Source organism: Phyllobates terribilis, unplaced genomic scaffold, assembly GCF_046119375.1.
Source record: "Phyllobates terribilis strain yellow unplaced genomic scaffold, ASM4611937v1 Scaffold_2__4_contigs__length_985480577, whole genome shotgun sequence".
In the NCBI taxonomy this organism is placed as follows: Eukaryota; Metazoa; Chordata; class Amphibia; order Anura; family Dendrobatidae; genus Phyllobates; species Phyllobates terribilis.
The window spans coordinates 256,309,708-256,331,565 of NW_027362762.1; positions in this window are offsets into that span (position 1 = coordinate 256,309,708).

Here is a 21,858-nt window from a genome sequence, read left to right on the forward strand (position 1 = left end):
GGTCAGTATAGATGGACTAATAGAACAAGTTCCACACACAGCTAGAAGCCCAAATATTTTTTCAGAGGTAGTTGCAGAAAAAAATTATATTCAGTTTGCATCCTGATGGAGGTCAGTATAGATGGACTAATAGAAGAAGTCCCACACACTGCTAGAAGGCCAAATATTTTTTCATTGCTAGATGCAGAAAAATATTATATTCAATTTGCAACCTGATGGAGGTCAGTACAGATGGACTAATAGAACAAGTCCCACACACTGCTAGAAGCCCAAATATTTTTTCAGAGGTAGATGCAGAAAAAAATTATATTCAGTTTGCAACCTGATGGAGGTCAGTATAGATGGACTAATAGAACAAGTCCCACACACTGCTAGAAGCCCAAATATTTTTTCAGAGGTATATGCAGAAAAAAATTATATTCAGTTTGCCACCTGATGGAGGTCAGTATAGATGGACTAATAGAGCAAGTCCCACACACTGCTAGAAGCCCAAATATTTTTTCAGAGCTAGATGCATAAAAAAATTGTATTCAATTTGCAACCTGATGGAGGTCAGTATAGATGGACTAATAGAACAAGTCCCACTCACTGCTAGAAGGCCAAATATTTTTTCAGAGCTAGATGCAGATAAAAATTATTTTGAATTTGCAACCTGATGAAGGTCAGAATAGATGGACTAATAAAACAAGTCCCATACACTGCTAGAAGGCCAAATATTTTTTCAGAGCAAGATGCAGAAAAAAATTATATTCAATTTGCAACGTGATGGAGGTCAGTATAGATGGACTAATAGAACAAGTCCCACACATAGCTAGAAGCCCAAATATTTTTTCAGAGGTAGATGCAGAAAAAAATTATATTCAGTTTGCAACCTGATGGAGGTCAGTATAGATGGACTAATAGAACAAGTCCCACACACAGCTAGAAGGCCAAATATTTTTTTAGAGCTAGATGCAGAAAAAAATTATATTCAATTTGCAACCTTATGGAGGTCAGTATAGATGGACTAATAGAATGATGCTATGCCCAAAAGGTTTTACTTCACTAGGTGCAGTAAAAAAATTGGTATTCTATACACAGGTGGTGTAGCTTGCAACACAGATAGGCTACTCCACTGACCAACACACTCTGCAATAGGTTAAAAAGGATTAGCTTTGCTAGATTTAGCCAAATGCTGTGAAAAAAACTTGCACAGCATTGGCACAGACCTGCCTTGCAAAAACTGATAGAAACTGATGTAACTTAGTCCTGAAAAGGACTGCAATTACAATTAGTCTTTACTCCCACAACCTATCTATTTAAGAGCACAGACCTGCCTGATAAAAGTCGTAGGAAATGCTGTAACCTAGTCCTTAAAAGGACTGCAATCACAACTATTCCCTACTCCCAAGCTATCTGTAGATTTGTGCGAAAATTGGCTTGAAATTAACAAGGTATAGCGCACACAGCAACAGCAGTGCCGTCTAACACGCAGCTGCAGCAGTGAGAAAATGGTGGCGACGGTGAAAATGGCTGGGTCTTATAGGGCAAGGACATGTGACATACACTGCCAATGACACATGCCCTTGCTTGTGTGAAAAAAAGCACTTCACTCCGTGTGTGCGCTGCTGATAGGCTGACAGATTGCACCTCCCCACTGTAAATGTGGGAAAGAGAAAAAAAATGGAGATCTTCATTATTCCTGCAGAGATCCATCCCCTGCCCCTCCCACCGCCCCGCTGTACACTCAAACTGCGTATTAACATAAATTTTCATCATTACTGAGAAAAAAACCAGTTATGATTTTGGTGCACGAACAGTTATCGAACATAACCTCGAACAGCCGAATTTTTTTCAAATCGTTCATGTTCGCCGAACGGCTCGAACACCGCCCAAAACAGCTCGAATTTGAGATTGGCGAACAGTTCGAGTCGAACAACGCTCATCTCTAGTAGAGGGGTCAGGCCAGATTAGGGGAACCAGTCCCTCAACTAGCGGAGAAACAGCAAGGCTCAACTAGAAACAGGAGGCTGCAGCATTTCATGTACTGCAGGCCAAAGTCCACGCCAGTCTCACAAAGAAGGTAGCCACATAGGACCCAGGGGTCGGAACAGACGTCGCCCGCCAAGGCCCGAGGATACCGGATAGAAGTGTCACTGGGTGTGAGGTGCAGGGAGAAGGCCAGAGAAGGGGGTACTGCTAAGTACTCCAGAGATATCTGGGGGAGGACTGAGCCCCTCACTGAGTACGCACAGCACGACGGGGGAGATTGCTCTGGTACCTGTAATCTGGACTGCAACAACTGTGAGTAAAGAACGTGTGACTGCATTACACGGACTCTGTGTTCATTACTGACTCCCTGTACTACAACCACCATCATCCACCCACACTGCCCTGAAGCTGCACTCTTCCTGTCTGGAGTAATAATACCATTGCTGCAAAACCACCAGCTTCAGAGGACTGTTCCGCAGCGGCGGCCCCATTGGCCACACTCCACAGGTGGCGTAGTCGGACATTATAAAACCCATATATAAAAATTACCCTTGGATTGACCGCCCTGGGTCATGGACCGGAACGCTGCCACAGTGACTACAATCCCCAGCGTCTACCGGCCCGGCTCCAGGTACCCCACGGCCCAGGGGGCGCGTCAACTTCATAGGTCCCTGATCTGAGACCACTCCTGCAGCGTGATTTACCCCACCTCTAGATCTCGTTGGCCCAGGCTATACATCAGAACGTATTGCACCAGGGCTTGTCGGTGCTGCCACAGTCGCTGTAACATGTGCAGAGTTGAATTCCACTGAGTCGGCACATCGCATTTCAGCTGGTGAACTGGCAGGCCCAACGACTTCTTTAGAGATGTAAGTCGTTGAGCTGCGGGATGCGACCGGCTGAAGTGAGCACACAGCGACCGTGCCAGCTGCAGAAGGCCATCTAGTCCGGGATAGTGGGCTAAAAATTGCTGGACAACCAGGTTCAACACGTGAGCCATACAGGGCACGTGTGCGACATTGTCCCGGCTAAGGGATGCACCCAGGTTTGCAGCATTGTCGTACACGGCCTTCCCTGGTTGCAGGTCCAGTGGAGACAACCATTCATGAAACTGGGTCTCCAGAGCTGACCACAACTTCTCAGCTGTGTGACTCACATTTCCTAGACATTTCAAAATAAACACTGCCTGATGCCGTTGAGCCCTGCTGCCAACATAGCAAGGAGGTGTGCAGGATTCCTTCTGCGCAGTTAGAAAGTGGGTGGCATTACCAGACAGGCTTTGGGTGCAGGTGGAGGACCAAGAGGAGGTTGAGGAGGCAGAAGCAGTGGAGGAACTTCTAGTTAAAGAGGATTGACGTACAACTCGTGGGGACGGCAAGACTTGGACAGCAGCCCATTGACCTGCTGTCACCATAGTTACCCAGTGCCCAGTCAGCGACATGTAACGCCCATGTCCATGCCTTCTCGCCCAAGTGTCTGTGGTGAAATGCACCCTGTCACACACAGAGTTTCTCAAAGAAGCGGTGAAGTTGTGTGCGACATGCTGGTGGAGCGCAGGCACACCTTTCTTTGAGAAGTAGTGCCGACTGGGCATCTGGTACTGGGGCACTGCGACGGACATAAGGTCTCGAAAATCCTCTGTGTCCACCAGGCGGAAAGGCAGCATTTCTGTAGCCAAGAGCTTGCAGATGGTGAAATTTAACCTCTTAGCTTTCTCATGGCTAGGAGGAAATGGTCTTTTACTTGTCCACATCTGAGGGACCGAGGGCTGGCTGTTGTGCTTAGACGGGGTTGAGTAGGGTGTCCCCGGCAAACTTGCCGGTCTGTGAGGAAGATGCAGGCGGACCTGTTAGGTTGCCTTGATCCAAAGGTGGTGCTCTCGATGTCGGAGAGCGCTCAACACCAGCTGGTGTTTCCACTTCCAAATGAAATGATGACCTGCCAATCACACTGGCTGTTGCGGGTAAAGAGGTTGCAGGTCTGCGTCCAAAAACATGTGTGACTGCTGTCCCCCCAGTCACAGAGGATGAAGAGGCCGCGGATGCACAAGATGGGGCAGACGGTGGTTGGCCCGGCCCGCTAGGCCGCTTTGTAGCACAGTGAGCTTCCCACTGCAACTTATGCTTCATATCCATGTGACGGTTCATGCATGAAGTACTCAAACTATGGATTTTTTTGGCCTCTACTTAGCTTTTGGTGACAAATATTACAGATAACACAAGTTGGGTCATCCTTTTCGATCTGAAAAAATGCCCAGGCTATGCAAGGCTTAGAGCTCATGCGACCTGAAGAGCCACTACGGCTTGTGGTCAGAGGCAGAGTTGTGGTTGAGGATGCAGTTGTTGAAGTGCTTCCAGTACTCCGTCTCTGTCCAGGAAAGCGCAACCTAACCTCGTCGTCAATAGCATCTGTGACGCCCAGCTGCACTTGGTATCACAAATCCTAGAAGAGTGCATTGAGGGAATCCTCCACAAGAGGCCTCCATAAGCATTCACACATCTCCACCTTCCACCTCAGACCAGCAGAGGGTGCCCGTTAGGGATATAAATAGGGAAGGTGGAGCTAGGCAGTTCAGTTCCTCTGAAGAGTTACTGCAGTAGAGAAGCCTAAGAGAGGTCAGTCTGCAGTGGAGCTCAGTCTAGTCTAGAGAACTCAGCTAATAGTTCAGCAGTGGAGCATAAGGCTCCTGTTAGCTAGATTCAGGGAGCCCAGTTAGAGCTTAAGGTGTGCCGGGGCCATAAGATCGGTGAAGCACGGCAAGCTGCCGTTAGTGTGTATAGCCTAGTGAGGGCCCGAGTAGGCCGAAGGCGAGTGGAGAGTTAGTACATAGGGGGCAGAGGATCTTAACCAGCTCACCCCGAAGCATTTACCGGACACCGGATCTGAGCTTACCGGGATCTCTATGACCCAGTAAGGCATAAACGGAATCCCTGGAGAACTACAAGTCCCAGGATCGCTAAGGTGCTGATACGTAACAGAGCCAGGAGACACTTAGGCCCCGCATACTGGGAGCGTGAACTACAAGACAAGGCCCTACCACAAGGTCAGCCAGCGCAGGACAGAGACAAAGGTAGGCCTAGCTCCAGGCGGGTCAGAAACTTACTACGCAGAGGCAAGAAACAGGAGGCCCTACACCCGCTCATTGGGGAGGATCCTGATATGCACCCTTCACCCTACAGTGCTCCGGGATGTGCTTGAATTTCCACCAGTAAAAGGTACTGAAATGACTACCGTGTCCGTTCTCGTTCTTGCTCTGACCCATCTGGGTCTCGCCTGTCCTGCATTCCCCCTGCATATGCTTTTCTGAGGCCTAGCTCCACCTGTGGGGAGCTATACCATCGAGCTGCCTTATCACCGGCCTCAGTGGACTGCTGCAGCGCTCGTGCTTCTCACCAGATACCACAGGTGGTGTTAACAATTATCCACCCTTTTAAAGAGTGACCCCAGGGTACGGGCCCGGGAGCCGACCACCGCGACATCCTAAAGGCCAGGCAAAGGCCCGGGTACCGAGTCATCCCCATCGCCTGGGCTAGTCACATCCTCCTCCACCTCCTCTGCTGACCTCATCGACTGGCTGACTGTGGGTTGACAGTAAGTGGGATCTCCAGCCTCGTCATCATCACCCTGTGTGTTCTCACACCCGTCGTCCTCAGAGCCAACCTCTTCCTGCCCTGACCGAAAAGTCAAGTTGTCGCTCCAATCAGGTATTTGAGTCTCATCATCATCTTCATCATTGTCTCCACCAACAGGAGTTACAGTTTGGGAACGAGGGTCTACATTATGCTCAGAACCTTCTTCATCTGGTCCTGGATCCGACTCATAAAGATTCTGGGCATCAGTGCAGATCATTTCCTCATCTGGATAAACAGAAGCTCTTGAGCAGACCTCCGTTTCCCAGGCTATAGTATGAGTAAACAGCTGTGCAGACTCAACCATCTGTGTTACCCCATAATCAGACGGGCAGCTGGAGACTAGGGAGCTGTGAGGAAGCAAGTGCGATTGGGGTGACACCTCTGAGAACTGGAGTATTTGTGATGTTGAAGTTGAGGTGGAGGAGAGCCCATTTGAAGGAGCACTTGATATCCGTTGAAGCACCAGCTGTTTTTATGCCTCATCTGAAATTTGTAGCGATGGGCATGTCCGTAAGATAGGGATCATATCACATTGTCCGCGAAAAGAAGTAGACATCTTAGTTTGGCTGGAAGATGGTCATTCTTCTGCAGATGTTACTCCCCCCCACCGCGGGGGGGCTCGACCCACCAGCAGACAGGCACCAGTATTGGGAGAGGGGGGCTGGCCGTCAGGGTCCACCGCGGCTCTGGCACAAACCCGGCGACACGGAGGTCGAACAGGCAGGAACAGACTGGCCGTGTCGGCTTCGCACTCCAGCATAGTCCCTCTGCCCACTCGCGCCCGTAACCACAAAGGGATGCGCAAGTGGCTTTTCTTCCCAGGGCTGTTCCCCGCCCAGCAGGAACATGGGGGAGCTCAGGTCGGCCTTCCACTGTACTCCCTTACCTCCCTCGCCCTCTTTTCTTCTTCCGTTCTCCATCCAACCCCTCGGCTCTGTGGTGTCCGCTCTCCCTCCAGCTCTCTCCTTCTCATAGGTGGACTACCGCGTCTATTCACACTGTGGCGAATCTTTTTGGGCCCAGGCATAAGAAGTTGTCGAGATATTCGTGATCAGAAATGCGAGCATTCTTTCTTAAAATCTGCAAAAATCGGTAACATTCTGCGAAAAAGTGTGAGAAAATTATTGCAGTGCGACTAAAGTGTTTTTAACACTTTGCCTAGCATACTGCTTGTGTATGATGAGTGGGGGGACGTGTTTGATGAAGGGAGGGGCGGGAGGGAGAGCCGACAGAAGCTGAGAGCAGCGCCGTACTTCTAATTTTTTTTCCCTAACTTTATGTGTGCAAATTGCGGTTAGCCAATCAGGGCACAGGAAGCATCCACATTGTCCATTTCAGCAGCTTGCGTAATTGGCTGCTGAAATCACATGTCCTCTCTATATAAAGAGAGGACATGTTTTGTGAGCGCCGTTTTCTGCTTATAAGTGGTCAAAGACGCAGCTGCTGGACACTGCTACTGCATAGAGAGAGATTTTAGCTAGATAGATAGGCGGTTGCTTCTAACTCAGATAGTTTAGATAACCAGTGTCCTGTTTGTTTGTGAAATCAACCTTCCAGCAGAGTTTTTTTTCTTGTGCCATTACTGAGGTCCACACTAAGAAAGCAGGGCACATGTCATAGAACTCTGTTGTGCACTGCTTCTATTGTGCTCCATACATGAGTATCCCATAAAAAAATATATTTTTTCACTTGCTAATGTGATACAGCAAGCCCTACTAGCCCACCTGGTCATTTTGTGGGGTTGAAATTCAGCTGTATGCAGAGCTCTTGAGTGCAGAGTACAAAAATTTATTTTTTTCATTTGATAATGTGATAGCGCAAGCTATAGTAGCCCACTTTGTTATTTTTGGGGGGTGAAATAAAGCTGCATGCACAGTAAAAATATATATATTTTTTCTGTTGCTAGCCAGAGTACAAAAAATATTTTTTTTCTGTGACAAACGTGATGCAGTCTGCTATAAGCCACCTAGTCCTTTTGTGGTATTGAAATTAAGCTGTGTGTAGACTGAGTAAACAAACTTTTTTTTTCTGTTGCTAGCAAGAGTAAAAAATATTTTTTTTGTGACAAACAAGATAAAGTACGTCATATGTCACCTTGTCATTTAGCGGTGAAATTAAGCTGTATGCAGTATGCAGAGTAAAAAAATCTATTTTTTTCTGTGACTAACATAATACAGTAGGGTAGATCTGAGTTTGAAATATCTTTAAGCATATATTCTATGTTATACAGTCCTCATCCACATAAATCCAAAAGAACAAAATAGTTGGTGACCAGATATACCTTATTAAATAAAGAACCTATAAATGTGACTCATGGTCAGTATAAAATGAACATTTATTGAAAAATTCATAAAAACACATAAACGACAGTAATACAAAAGAGGAAAAATGTAAACAGAAAAATGGGCATCTGAGGGTAGGTAAAGGCATAAACGGACATATAAAGTCATGTACAAAAAACACACAATGACCAAAGCCAGCCTAAGTAAAGACACATATGGAAACTATCATTTGGGTAAAGTGCAAAGTGCAACAAGAATGTCCCAAGTGGGTAAGTACTAAAACTACTAGAGAAAAGGTAAGTGAATGAATAAAAAAGAAGGCTGCTGCAAAGGTCAGAGGTACTGGAAGAATGACAAGAGAGTATCAAATAGGCTACCTGAAAGTCCCTCAGAGTCCACACAGGTCCGACGCGCGTTTCGCCGTAGGCTTTTACCAGGATAAAGAAAAAGGGGGTAAGGGGGAGGTATATATAAGACAGTTGGCCAATGAGGAGAGGGATATAGAAATATGAGCATAGCGCTATGCAGAAAGAGCGCCAAGCAGCGATCTGTTAGAAGACTGCGTCTCATTAGAGCGCAGTCCATCTACAGCATCGGTGCTGGCGTGCGTGTCACGTTGGAACGCAAAGGCGCCCGGAAATGACGTAAGCAGAACATCCGGGATGCATGTTGGAACGCAAACTGGAAGAGGGGTAATGAGAATCTCCGGGATTGTGGTGACGAAGAGGGGAGGAGGGAATAACTACAGGAGGCTCATGCGTGCCACCATGGAACGCAAGGAAACAGTGATACAGGTAAGTATAGAAGAAGAAGTGTATACAGTCATGGCCAAAAGTATTGAGAATGAGACAAATAGTAATTTTTCCAAAGTTTACTGCTTCATTTTTTGTAATGGCAATTTGCATATGCTCCTGAATGTCAAAGAGTGATCAGCTTAACAGCAATTACTGTACTTGCAAAGTCAATATTTGCCCAGAAAATGAACTTTAACCCCCAAAACACATTTCAACATCATTGCAGTCCTGCCTTAAAAGGAGCAGCTAACATGGTTTTAGTGATTGATCCATTAACACAGGTGTGGGTGTTGATGAGGACAGGGCTGGCGATCAATCAGTCATGATTAAGTAAGAATGACATCACTGGACACTTTAAAAGGAGGCTGGTTCTTGGTATCATTGTTTCTCTTCAGTTAACCATGGTTATCTCTAAAGAAACACGTGTAGCCATCATTGCACTGCACAAAAAAGGCCTAACAGGGAAGAGTATCGCAGCTACAAAGATTGCACCTCAGTCAACAATCTATCGCATCATCAAGAACTTCAAGGAGAGAGCTTCCATTGTTGTCAAAAAGGCTCCAGGGCGCCCAAGAAAGACCAGCAAGCGCCAGGACCGTATCTTAAAACTGTTTCAACTGCGGGATCGGACTACCAGCAGTGCCGAGCTTGCTCAGGAATGGCAGCAGGCTGGTGTGAGTGCTTCTGCACGCACTGTGAGGCGGAGACTCTTTGAGCAAGGGCTGGTTTCAAGGAGGGCAGCAAAGAAGCCACTTCTCTCCAGAAAAAACATCAGGGACCGACTGATATTCTGCAAAAGGTACAGGGAGTGGACTGCTGAGGACTGGGGCAAAGTCATTTTCTCTGATGAATCCCCTTTTCGATTGTTTGGGACATCTGGAAAACAGCTTATTCGGAGAAGAAGAGGTGAGCGCTACCACCAGTCTTGTCTCATGCCAACTGTAAAGCATCCTGAAACCATTCATGTGTGGGGTTGCTTCTCAGCCAAGGGAATCGGCTCACTCACAATCTTGACTAAAAACACAGCCATGAATAAAGAATGGTACCAGAATGTCCTCCAAGAGCAACTTCTCCCAACCGTCCAAGAGCAGTTTGGCGCCCAACAATGCCTTTTCCAGCATGATGGAGCACCTTGCCATAAAGCAAAGGTGATAACTAAATGGCTCATGGAACAAAACATAGAGATTTTGGGTCCATGGCCTGGAAACTCCCCAGATCTTAATCCCATTGAGAACTTGTGGTCAATCATCAAGAGACGGGTGGACAAACAAAAACCAACAAATTCTGGCAAAATGCAAGCATTGATTATGCAAGAATGGACTGCTATCAGTCAGGATTTGGTCCAAAAGTTGATTGAGAGCATGCCAGGGAGAATTACAGAGGTCTTGAAGAAGAAGGGGCAACACTGCAAATATTGACTTGCTGCATTAACTCATTCTAACTGTCAATATAACCTATTGGTACTCATAATATGATTGCAATTATATTTCTGTATGTGATATAAACATCAGACAAACACTAATAAAAACCAGAGGCCAGCAGATGATGTGAAAATATAATTTTGGTGTCATTCTCAAAACTTTTGGCCATGACTGTATATAGAAGAAAAAGAGAGCGTGAACAAAACAGAAAAAGTAAAATAGGAAATCAAAAGAAAGGAGTAATAATAATGAGAATGAAAAGCTGCAAAAAATGAAGAAATAAAAAAATAATAATAATAAGAAAAAGAAAATTATATAATATATGAAAATAAAAAATAATAAATAATAATTAGAGATGAGCGTTGTTCTACTCGAACTGTTCGCCAATCTCAAATTCGAGCTGTTTTGGGCGGTGTTCGAGCCGTTCGGCGAACACAAACGATTTGAGAAAAATTCGGCTGTTCGAGGTTATGTTCGATAACTGTTCGTGCACCAAAATCATAACTGGATTTTTTCTCAGTAATGATGAAAATTAATGTTTATCCGCAGTTTGAGTGTACAGCGGGGCGGGGGGAGGGGCAGGGGATGGATCTCTGCAGGAACAATGAAGATCTCCATTTTTTTTTCTCTTTCCCGCATTTACAGTGAGGAGGTGCAATCTGTCAGCCTATCAGCAGTGCACAGACGCAGCGAAGTGCTTTGTTTCACACAAGCAAGGGCATGTGTCATTGGCAGTGTATGTCACATGTCCTTGCCCTATAAGACCAAGCCATTTTCCCCGTCGCCACCATTTTCTCACTGCTGCAGCTGCGTGTTAGACGGCACCGCTGTTGCTGTGTGCGCTATACCTTGTTAATTTCAAGCCAATTTTCGCACAAATATACAGATAGCTTGGGAGTAGGGAATAGTTGTGATTGCAGTCCTTTTAAGGACTAGGTTACAGCATTTCCTACGACTTTTATCAGGCAGGTCTGTGCTCTTAAATAGATAGATTGTGGGAGTAAAGACTAATTGTAATTGGAGTCCTTTTCAGGACTAGGTTACATCAGTTCCTATCAGTTTTTGCCAGGCAGGTCTGTGCCAGTGCTGTGCAAGTTTTTTTCACAGCATTTGGCTGAATCTAGCAAAACTAATCCTTTTTGGCCTATTGCAGAGTGTGTTAGTCAGTGGAGTAGCCTATCTGTGTTGCAAGATATACCACCTGTGTATAGAATACCAATTTTTTTACTGCACCTAGTGAAGTAAAATCTTTTGGGCATAGCATCATTCTATTAGTCCATCTATACTGACCTCCATCAGGTTGCAAACTGAATATAATTTTTTTCTGCATCTAGCTCTGAAAAAATATTTGGGCTTCTAGCAGTGTGTGGGACTTGGTCTATTAGTCCATCTATACTGACCTCCATCAGGTTGCAAATTAAAAATAATTTTTTTCTTCATTTAGCTCTGAAAAAATATTTGGGCTTCTTGCAGTGTGTGGGACTTGTTCTATTAGTCCTTCTATACTGACCTCCAGCAGGTTGCAAATTGAATATAATTTTTTTCTGCATCTAGCTCTGAAAAAATATTTGGGCTTCTAGCGGTGTGTGGGACTTGGTCTATTAGTCCATCTATACTGACCTCCATCAGGTTGCAAATTAAAAATAATTTTTTTCTGCATCTAGCTCTGAAAAAATATTTGGGCTTCTAGCAGTGTGTGGGACTTGGTCTATTAGTCCATCTATACTGACCTCCATCAGGTTGCAAATTAAAAATAATTTTTTTCTTCATTTATCTCTGAAAAAATATTTGGGCTTCTAGCAGCGTGTGGGACTTGTTCTATTAGTCCATCTATACTGACCTCCATCAGGTTGCAAATTAAAAATAATTTTTTTCTGCATCTAGCTCTGAAAAAATATTTGGGCTTCTAGCAGTGTGTGGGACTTGGTCTATTAGTCCATCTATACTGACCTCCATCAGGTTGCAAATTAAAAATAATTTTTTTCTGCATCTAGCTCTGAAAAAATATTTGGGCTTCTAGCAGTGTGTGGGACTTGGTCTATTAGTCCATCTATACTGACCTCCATCAGGTTGCAAATTGAATAAAAAAATTTTCTGCATCTAGCTCTGAAAAAATATTTGGGCTTCTAGCGGTGTGTGGGACTTGGTCTATTAGTCCATCTATACTGACCTCCATCAGGTTGCAAATTAAAAATAATTTTTTTCTGCATCTAGCTCTGAAAAAATATTTGGGCTTCTAGCAGTGTGTGGGACTTGGTCTATTAGTCCATCTATACTGACCTCCATCAGGTTGCAAATTAAAAATAATTTTTTTCTTCATTTAGCTCTGAAAAAATATTTGGGCTTCTAGCAGTGTGTGGGACTTGTTCTATTAGTCCTTCTATACTGACGTCCAGCAGGTTGCAAATTGAATATAATTTTTTTCTGCATCTAGCTCTGAAAAAATATTTGGGCTTCTAGCGGTGTGTGGGACTTGGTCTATTAGTCCATCTATACTGACCTCCATCAGGTTGCAAATTAAAAATAATTTTTTTCTGCATCTAGCTCTGAAAAAATATTTGGGCTTCTAGCAGTGTGTGGGACTTGGTCTATTAGTCCATCTATACTGACCTCCATCAGGTTGCAAATTAAAAATATTTTTTTTCTGCATCTAGCTCTGAAAAAATATTTGGGCTTCTAGCAGTGTGTGGGACTTGGTCTATTAGTCCATCTATACTGACCTCCATCAGGTTGCAAATTGAATAAAAAAATTTTCTGCATCTAGCTCTGAAAAAATATTTGGGCTTCTAGCGGTGTGTGGGACTTGGTCTATTAGTCCATCTATATTGACCTCCATCAGGTTGCAAATTAAAAATAATTTTTTTCTGCATCTAACCCAGCCAATAGTTTTGGCCTAATACCACAGTTTGGCCACTCAGCTCTGCTCGGTTACCATCCATTGTTTTTTTGTGCAAACAACTCCAGAGTTGTGAATTAGTTAACCACCAAAATGAGTGGAAAAAGGCCTGCTGCTGGTGGAAAGGGGAATAGGCGTGTTGGGAAGGGGAAAAAAGGTTGTGTCCGTGGGGTAGGTGCAGAAGAAAGACCATCTTCCAGCCAAACTAAAATGTCTACTTCTTTTAGCGGACAATGTGATGAGATCCCTTTCTTACGGCCACGCCAATCGCTTCAAATTCCAGATGAGGCACAAAAACAGCAGGTGCTTCAACGGATATCAAGTGCTCCTTTAAGTGGGCTCTCCTCCACATCAACTTCAACATCACAAATACTCCAGTCCTCAAAGGTGTCACCCAAATCGCACTTGCTTCCTCACAGCTCCCAAATCTCCAGCTGCCCGTCTGAGTATGAGGTAGAACAGATGGTTGAGTCTGCAGAGCTGTTTACTCATACTATAGCCTGGGAATCAGAGGTCGACTCCAGCGCTTCTGTGAATCCAGACGAGGAAATGATCTGCACTGATGCCCAGAATCTTTATGAGTCGGATCCAGGACCAGACGCAGAAGGTTCTGACCATAATGTAGACCCTCATTCCCAAACTGTAACTCCTGTTGGTGGAGACAATGAGGAAGACGATGATAAGACTCAAATACCTGATTGGAGCGACAACTTTAGTTTTTTGTCAGGGCAGGAACAGGTTGGCTCTGAGGACAACGGGTGTGATAACGCACAGGGTGATGATGATGAGGTCGGAGATCCCACTTACTGTCAACCCACAGTCAGCCAAGAGATGAGGTCAGCAGAGGAGGTGGAGGAAGATGCTAGTGACGACGAGGTCAGGTTGCGCCTTCCTGGACAGAGACGTAGTACTGGAAGCACGTCAACAACTGCATCCTCAAACACAACTCTGCCTCTCACCACAAGTCGTGGTGGCTCTTCAGGTCGCATGGGTGCTAAGCCTTGCATAGCCTGGGCATTTTTTCAGATCGATAAAGATGACCCAACTCGTGTTATCTGTAACATTTGTCAGCAAAAGCTAAGTAGAGGCCAAAAAATACATAGTTTGAGTACTTCATGCATGAACCGGCACATGGACATGAAGCATAAGTTGCAGTGGGAAGCTCAGTGTGCTACAATGCGGTCTAGCCGGCCGGGCCAACCACCGTCTGCCATATCTTGTGCATCCGCGGCTTCTTCATCCTCTGTGACTGGGGGGACAGCAGTCACACCTGTTTTGGGGCGCAGACCTGCCACCTCTTTACCCGCAACAGCCAGCGTGATTGGCAGGTCATCATTTTCTTTGGAGGTGGTAACACCAGCTGGTCTTGAGCGCTGTCCGACATCGATAGCACCACCTTTGGATCAAGGCAACCTAACATGTCCGCCTGCATCTTCCTCACAGACCGGCAGTTTGCCGGGGACACCCTTATCAACCCCGTCTAAGCACAATAGCCAGCCCTCGGTCCCTCAGATGTGGACAAGTAAAAGACCATTTCCTCCTAGCCATGATAAAGCTAAGAGGTTGAATTTCACCATCTGCAAGCTCTTGGCTACAGAAATGCTGCCTTTCCGCCTGGTGGACACAGAGGATTTTCGAGACCTTATGTCCGTCGCAGTGCCCCAGTACCAGATGCCCAGTCGGCACTACTTCTCAAAGAAAGGTGTGCCTGCGCTCCACCAGCATGTCGCACACAACATCACCGCTTCTTTGAGAAACTCTGTGTGTGACAGGGTGCATTTCACCACAGACACTTGGACGAGTAGGCATGGACAGGGGCGTTACATGTCGCTGACTGGGCACTGGGTAACTATGGTGACAGCAGGACAAGGGGCTGCTGTCCAAGTCTTGCCGTCCCCACGAGTTGTGCGTCAATCCTCTTTATGTCATTTTTCCTCCACTGCTTCTGCCTCCTCAACCTCCTCTCGGTCTTCCACCTGCACCCAAAGCCTGTCTGGTCATGCCACAAGCTTTCTAACTGCGCAGAAGGGATCCTGCACACCTCCTTACTATGCTGGCAGTAGGGCTCAACGTCATCAGGCGGTTTTTACATTGAAATGTCTGGGAAATGTGAGTCACACAGCTGAGGAGTTGTGGTCAGCTCTGGAGAACCAATTTCATGAATGGTTGTCTCCACTGGACCTGAAACCAGGGAAGGCCGTGTGCGACAATGCTGCAAACCTGGGTGCGGCCCTTCGCCGGGGCAATGTCACACACGTGCCTTGTATGGCTCACGTGTTGAACCTGGTTGTCCAGCAATTTTTAGCCCACTATCCCAGACTAGATGGCCTTCTGCAGAGGGCACGGTCGCTGTGTGCTCACTTCCGCCGTTCGCATCCCGCAGCTCAGCGACTTACATCTCTACAGAAGTCGTTGGGCCTGCCACTTCACCGGCTAAAATGCGATGTGCCTACCCGGTGGAATTCAACTCTGCACATGTTGCAGCGACTGTGGCAGCACCGACAAGCCCTGGTGCAATACGTTCTGACGTATAGCCTGGGCCAACGAGATTCAGAGGTGGGGCAAATCACGCTGGAGGAGTGGTCTCAGATCAGGGACCTATGCACCCTTCTGCACAGTTTTGAAATGGCGACGAAGATGTTTAGTGCTGACGATGCCATTATCAGCATGACTATTCCGGTGATTTACATGCTGGAGCACATGTTAAACAGAATTCGGAGTCAGGTGGTGGCACAAGAGGAGGTGGAGGAAGTAGAGGAGGAGGAGTTGTATGCGGAAGGGCTAACATCTGCAAGGTCCAGACGGTCGGCAGCACCAAGGCGGCAGGCATGTGAGGGTGGGGGAGATGATTTTACCAGGGCGCATGGTAGCAGCCAAACTAGTGAGGAAGGTGCAGGAGCCCAGGAAGAAGTGGAGGACGAACTGATGGAAGACTCATCAGATGAGGGAGACCTTGATCACATTTCTGTTGTGCGAGGTTGGGGGGAGAGGACAGAGGAAGGAACCATGATTGCTACCTCGCCACCAACACAACAGGGACTTGGTGCTCCTGGATGCGCAACACACATGAGTGCCTTCTTGCTGCACTACCTGCAACATGACCCTCGAATTGTGAGAATTAGAAATAATCCTGACTACTGGGTTGCCACACTGTTAGATCCCCGGTACAAAAGTAAATTTGCAGAAATTATTCCTGCCATAGAAAGGGATGCACGCATGCAGGAGTATCAGCAGAGACTGTTGCAGAATCTTACATGTGCTTTTCCACAAAATACCAGTGGTGCACGTAGTGAATCTCACAGTTCCAACTTGCCAACCGTGGGACCGTCAAGTGTTCAGCACTCAAACCGTAACAGAACCACAGTATCTGCTGGTAACATCAATTTTGCGGAATCATTTCACCACTTTTTTAGCCCATCCTTTGCAAGGCCACAGGAGACAAGAAGTCTGACACATAGTCAACGCCTAGAGACGATGGTACAGGAGTATCTCCAAGTAAACATTGAAGCCACGACTGTGTCACTGGACCCTTGCTCTTTTTGGGCTTCCAATCTGGATAAATGGCCGGAGCTAGCCACTTACGCCTTGGAGATCTTGTCATGCCCCGCAGCCAGCTTTCTGTCTGAACGTGTGTTCAGCGCTGCTGGTGGTGTGCTGACAGATAAGCGCACGCGGCTCTCCACTGATAATGTAGACAGACTCACGTTCATAAAGATGAACAAATCATGGATCCGAAACGACTTTTCTACCCCTGTGTCATCCTGGGGAGAGTAAAAGCTTGATGATTGGTTAAAATCACCCTACCAACCGTTTTAAGCTTTCAAATTACTAATCATGTTTATCTGTATCTTGACTGGAAAATAATTTGGGCTTTGTAGCAGTGTGCAGCACTGATCCTATTAGGCCATCTATAATAAGCTTCACCAGATTTAAAATTAAAAATAATTTTTAGCTGCATCTAGCCCGGAAAATAATTTTGGGGCTCCGAGATGCGCAAGACACATAAGTGCCTTCTTGCTGCACTACCTGCAGCATGACCCTCATATTGTCAGAATTCGAAGTAATCATGACTACTGGGTTGCCACACTCTTAGATCCCCCAAACTTTTCGATCAACCTTTTCATTTTAATAAAGACCAAAAAAATGGTCATTTTTGAAATTATAAGCATTAGCAGGTTGTTAGAAACTGAAATCAAACAATTTTCAACTCAAAACTTTATTCTAGGTGATGTTACATTTTCACATAGGACCCCTTGTTCGAAAGGAGCTTCTGAACTCTCTCGTCCATTGAATTTGTCAGGTTTTGGATGGTTTCTGCTTCAATTGTTTTGCATGAGGACAGAATACCCTCCCAGAGCTGTTGCTTAGATGTGAACTGCCTCCTGCCATCATAGACACTCCTTTTAATGATGCTCCAAAGGTTCTGAATGGGGTAGAGGTCAGGGGAGCATGGGGGTCACACCATAAGTTTGTCCCCTTTTATGCCCATATCAGCCAGAGATGCAGATGTTTTATGTGCAGCATGAGATGGTGCATTATCATGCAGAAAAATGATCTTGCTGTGAAATACACGGTTCTTCTTCTTGAACCATGGCAGGAAGTGCTGTTTGAGAAAATCCACATACATTATGCAGTTCATCTTTAGCGCCTTCAGGGATCCTAAAGGGGCCGACAATCTCTCTCCCCATGATTCCAGCCCAAAACATTACTCCACCTCCTCCTTGTTGGCGCTGTAGCCGTGTTTGCGTGGGGTGTCCATCAACCAGCCATCCTCCACTCCATTCATCTGGACCATCGAGCGCTGCACGGCACTCATCCGTGAACAAAACAGTTTTGAAATCAGTCTTCATGTAATGTTTGGCCCACTGGAGCCGTTTCTGCTTGAGTGAAGTGGATAGAGGAGGTCGACAGGATGGCATATGCACAGCTGCAAACCTCTGAAGGACCCTGCATCTTGTTGTTCGGGGGACGTTGGAGGCACAAGCAGCTTCAAAAACTTGTCTGCTGCTATGACAAGGCTTTTTTGCCGCTGCTGTTTCAACCTGACGTAATTGCCTGTAGGAAAGAGTCCTCAATTTGCCCTTATCAGCACGCACACGTGTGTACTGTGAATCAGCTACATACTTCTTGATTGCCAAGACACTTCATCCTGATCATCGCACAATGTTGATTGTAGTCATGCCTTGACCTAAACACTCCACAATTTGTTGCTTCTCAGCAGCCGACACATCCTTTTTCTTTCCCATTTTGGCAGAAAATGTAGGCTGCTTAATAATGTGAGAGAGCCTTCTTAAGTAGTCTTGCCTTTCATTGGACACACCTGCCAAACTAATTAGCACAGGTGTCTGCAATTGCTTACAGTGATATAAAGAGCCCTGACACACATCACCATCAATGAGTTTAACTGACAAACAAACAAATTCTTCCCTTATCACTCCTAAACACTTTTTGCATAATAATTTGGAACGCGGTGTACATGTGCTTTTCCACAAAACACCAGTGGTTCACGTAGTGAATCTTACAGTTCTAACTTGCCAACCGTGGTCTGTATGGAATTGTTCAATAAAGGGCCCAAAATTAAGATAACATAGATGGGAGAGGTCTCTATGAATAGGAATTCCTAAGTATTTCATACCCTGTGAGGGCCAGGCAAAGGGAAAGTTGGACTGGATGGAATCCTATATGGATTTAGGGAGGGAGACATCGAGGGCCTCAGACTTCGCTGCATTGATTTTAAAATTTTACCATGTAACAAAGTGATCTATTTCAGCCATAACAGCAGGGATGGATATATGTGATTGAGTGATATATACTAGGACATCATCAGCAAATAGAGAGCACTTGTACTCGGTGCCTCCCACCTCAATCCACCTAATATTGGGGTTATGGCGAATTGATGAGAGCAGGTGCTCCGTCACTAGGATGTATAAGAGAGGGGACAGAGGACATCCCTGCCTTGTCCCATTGGTGATTGTGAAAGGTGATGAAAATGTTCTGACGCAACCCCTGGGCCTTGGGACACCCGGAGCCGGACCCTTTTTGGTGGATGCTGGTGGTTGTAGTCTTCGTGGCGGCGATCCGGTTCCGTGGCTCAGGGCGGTCAAACCAGTGGCGGAACTATTTATGTGGTTTTGATGTTTAAATGTCCGACTACGCCACCCGTGGATTGCGGTCAGAGTGAACCGCCGCTACAGGGCAGACCGCTAAGGCTGGTGTTGTGGGTGCAGCAGAGCGTAGCATAACTCCCCACGGGAGGAGTATAGCCTCAGGGCAGTGTATGCGGAGGATGGGGGTGATGGTGCAGGGCAGCAGCAGTAACGACACGGAGTCAGTGATGCAGTTCAGGGCCTTTACTCACAGTTCTTATTATCCAGACCACGTCTGCAGGTAACGGCTGCCCACGTCGTACTGTGCTCACCAGGTGAGGGGCTCAGACAACTCCCAGATAACTTTGGAGCGCTTCACAGGACCCCCTTTGTGTGTCCTTTGTCTGGCCTTTCTTACCAACACTTCTGTCCGGCTGCCTCGGGCCTCCTCTTGGTAAACTTGGCGCCAGTTTCCCTGACCCTATGTGGTGCCTTCCTAGCGGGTGGAGCAAGGGGCTGCGCCACATAAAATGTCAGAGCCTCCGGTTTCTAGCTGAAGGTCGTTTCCTGCCTCCACTAGATCGGGGACCGGTCTCCCCCTTTGGCCTGACCCCTCCACGCAGGTGGATTCGGGCGTGCGGTGGCGACTCGCCTGTCCGCACCCCTGGGATCCCTTCATTCCTCGTTCCTGGAGCCTTCTCCGCTCCTCTTCCTTCCTTCTACCTCTTGCAGGCCTGGGCCTCTGTTACTAGGCCCGCCTCCGGAGCAGAGCTCATGCAGAGCCCCTGCTCCCTGCCACTTCTGCTCAGACTTCTCTGCACTGAACTAAGATGGTGCCCACCTTTTATACTCCCTTCTCAATGCACCCAGGAACTGCTTCCTCCCTGCTCCTGCACTGCAGGGTTCCCCTTCCTCAGTGTTCCCTCCCCCCACTCCAGCCAGGGACAGGGACTGTCGTGCCCATCTCAGGGGCATATTGGTCGCCCTGCCTTATGGCAATGTGGTGTAATGCATGCAGGTGTCGGGTCCTGATCCACACTCCATCCTTATCTGAGAGTGAGATATCACACCTCTGGGTGAGGTGCAATACGTCTGTAGCAACCGAGCCCTCGGTGCTACAGTTCCATTTATCTTCAGCCTAGGTGACGTATTGTGATACAGGGCCGTGATTTTGGCTATAAAAGGGTCCCCTAGACCCCTACCCCAAGCTTTTTAAGAGAATCATATATGGCGTGCCAGGAGACTCTATGGAATGCTTTCTCAGCATCCAACGAGAGTATCTACTTACAAATTTTTAACTGCATCTAGCCCAGGAAATACTTTGTGCCTAGTAGCAGTGTCTGCTAGTCAGCGGATTATCCCGGCTGTTAAGCAAGCTACACCACCTGTAGTTTGGACACTTAATTTTTTCAAAGGAAATGCTTCGGGACCACGGGATACTTAGTGAAGAGCATCAGGAGGCACCCCAAGGCATAGGGGCTGGGACTGGCACTAGGATGCCTTGCGGTGGACAGCCGAGCTCGATCCTTATAAAAGCTTTTTAACTGCAGCAGCTTTAGTGGACGCTACTGGAGCTGGAATTACGCGGCTGCTGGCATGAGACTTGCCCTCCAATAGATCCTTGTAAATGGATTTAAAGTGTATTCATTCAAATTAGAGGGACAATTTAAATTAAAAAGCTTAGAGCTGCCTCCACCACAGGGGGGCTCTCTCGACCCACCAGCGGACAGGCACCAGTATTGGGAGAGGGGGGCTGGCCGTCAGGGTTCACCGCGGCTCTGGCACAAACCCGGCGACACGGAGGTGGCACGGGCAGGAGCGGACTGGCCGTCTCGGCTTCTCACTTTTTGGATTATAGAAGGGCATGACATGCCTATATCTGTGTCTCCCCCTCCTTTTACTCCTCCACCTCTTTTCTTTTCGCATGGCTATATGTACTTGTCACTTTTCCATGTGTTAGTTGTGTCTTCTGAGCAGTTTGTCAGCTTTTGGACACCTTTGAAGGTGTTTTCTATGTGTTTCTATGTGTTTTTGTTTGCCTGCCATTGGTTTTAACGGTGTTCGAAGGTGTTCGACGAACAGTTCGACGAACAGTTCGGCGAACACACGGGTGTTCGACGAACCGAACCGAACTCGAACACTACGGGGGTGGCTCAACACTAATAATAATAAATGATGAATAAGAAAAATGTGAAAATGTGCACGTGTATACATGTGAAGATAATACATGAAAAAATACGATGAAAGAATAAATGAATAAAAAGAGGTAACAGTATACATATAGTGAATATTATACCCACAAAAAATAAGAACAAGGAATTATCGTGATAATCAAGTCTGCAAAAAGAGCATTGAAAATAAATATGAAAAGATAAGGTGAAAAAAATATATATAGGTGAGAGTGTTCATAACAAATGCTGTATATCCATATCATGACACGTATTCAGTCCATCCCAAAGTGTATTTCAAAGTACAGCGTAATGGTATATTTTCTTCTCTTCAACTCATGGCCAAAAGGAGACTCCTCAGGAAATACATTAGATAGGCAAAAGAACTAATAAGCAAAAGAAAAATAAATAAATAACAAGCAATAAAAACATCATAAGAACAATAAAAAATATTTTAGACCGATAAAAATGGTGATAAGCAGAAAAATTACCAAGAGACAACAACAAGGAAGCAATAAAGAAAAAAAGAAATAAAGAAAACTGGGAGAGGAGAATGCTGAGATACAGAAAAAAGCGGAAAAAGGGGGGAGGGGGAAGGGAAGGTTAAG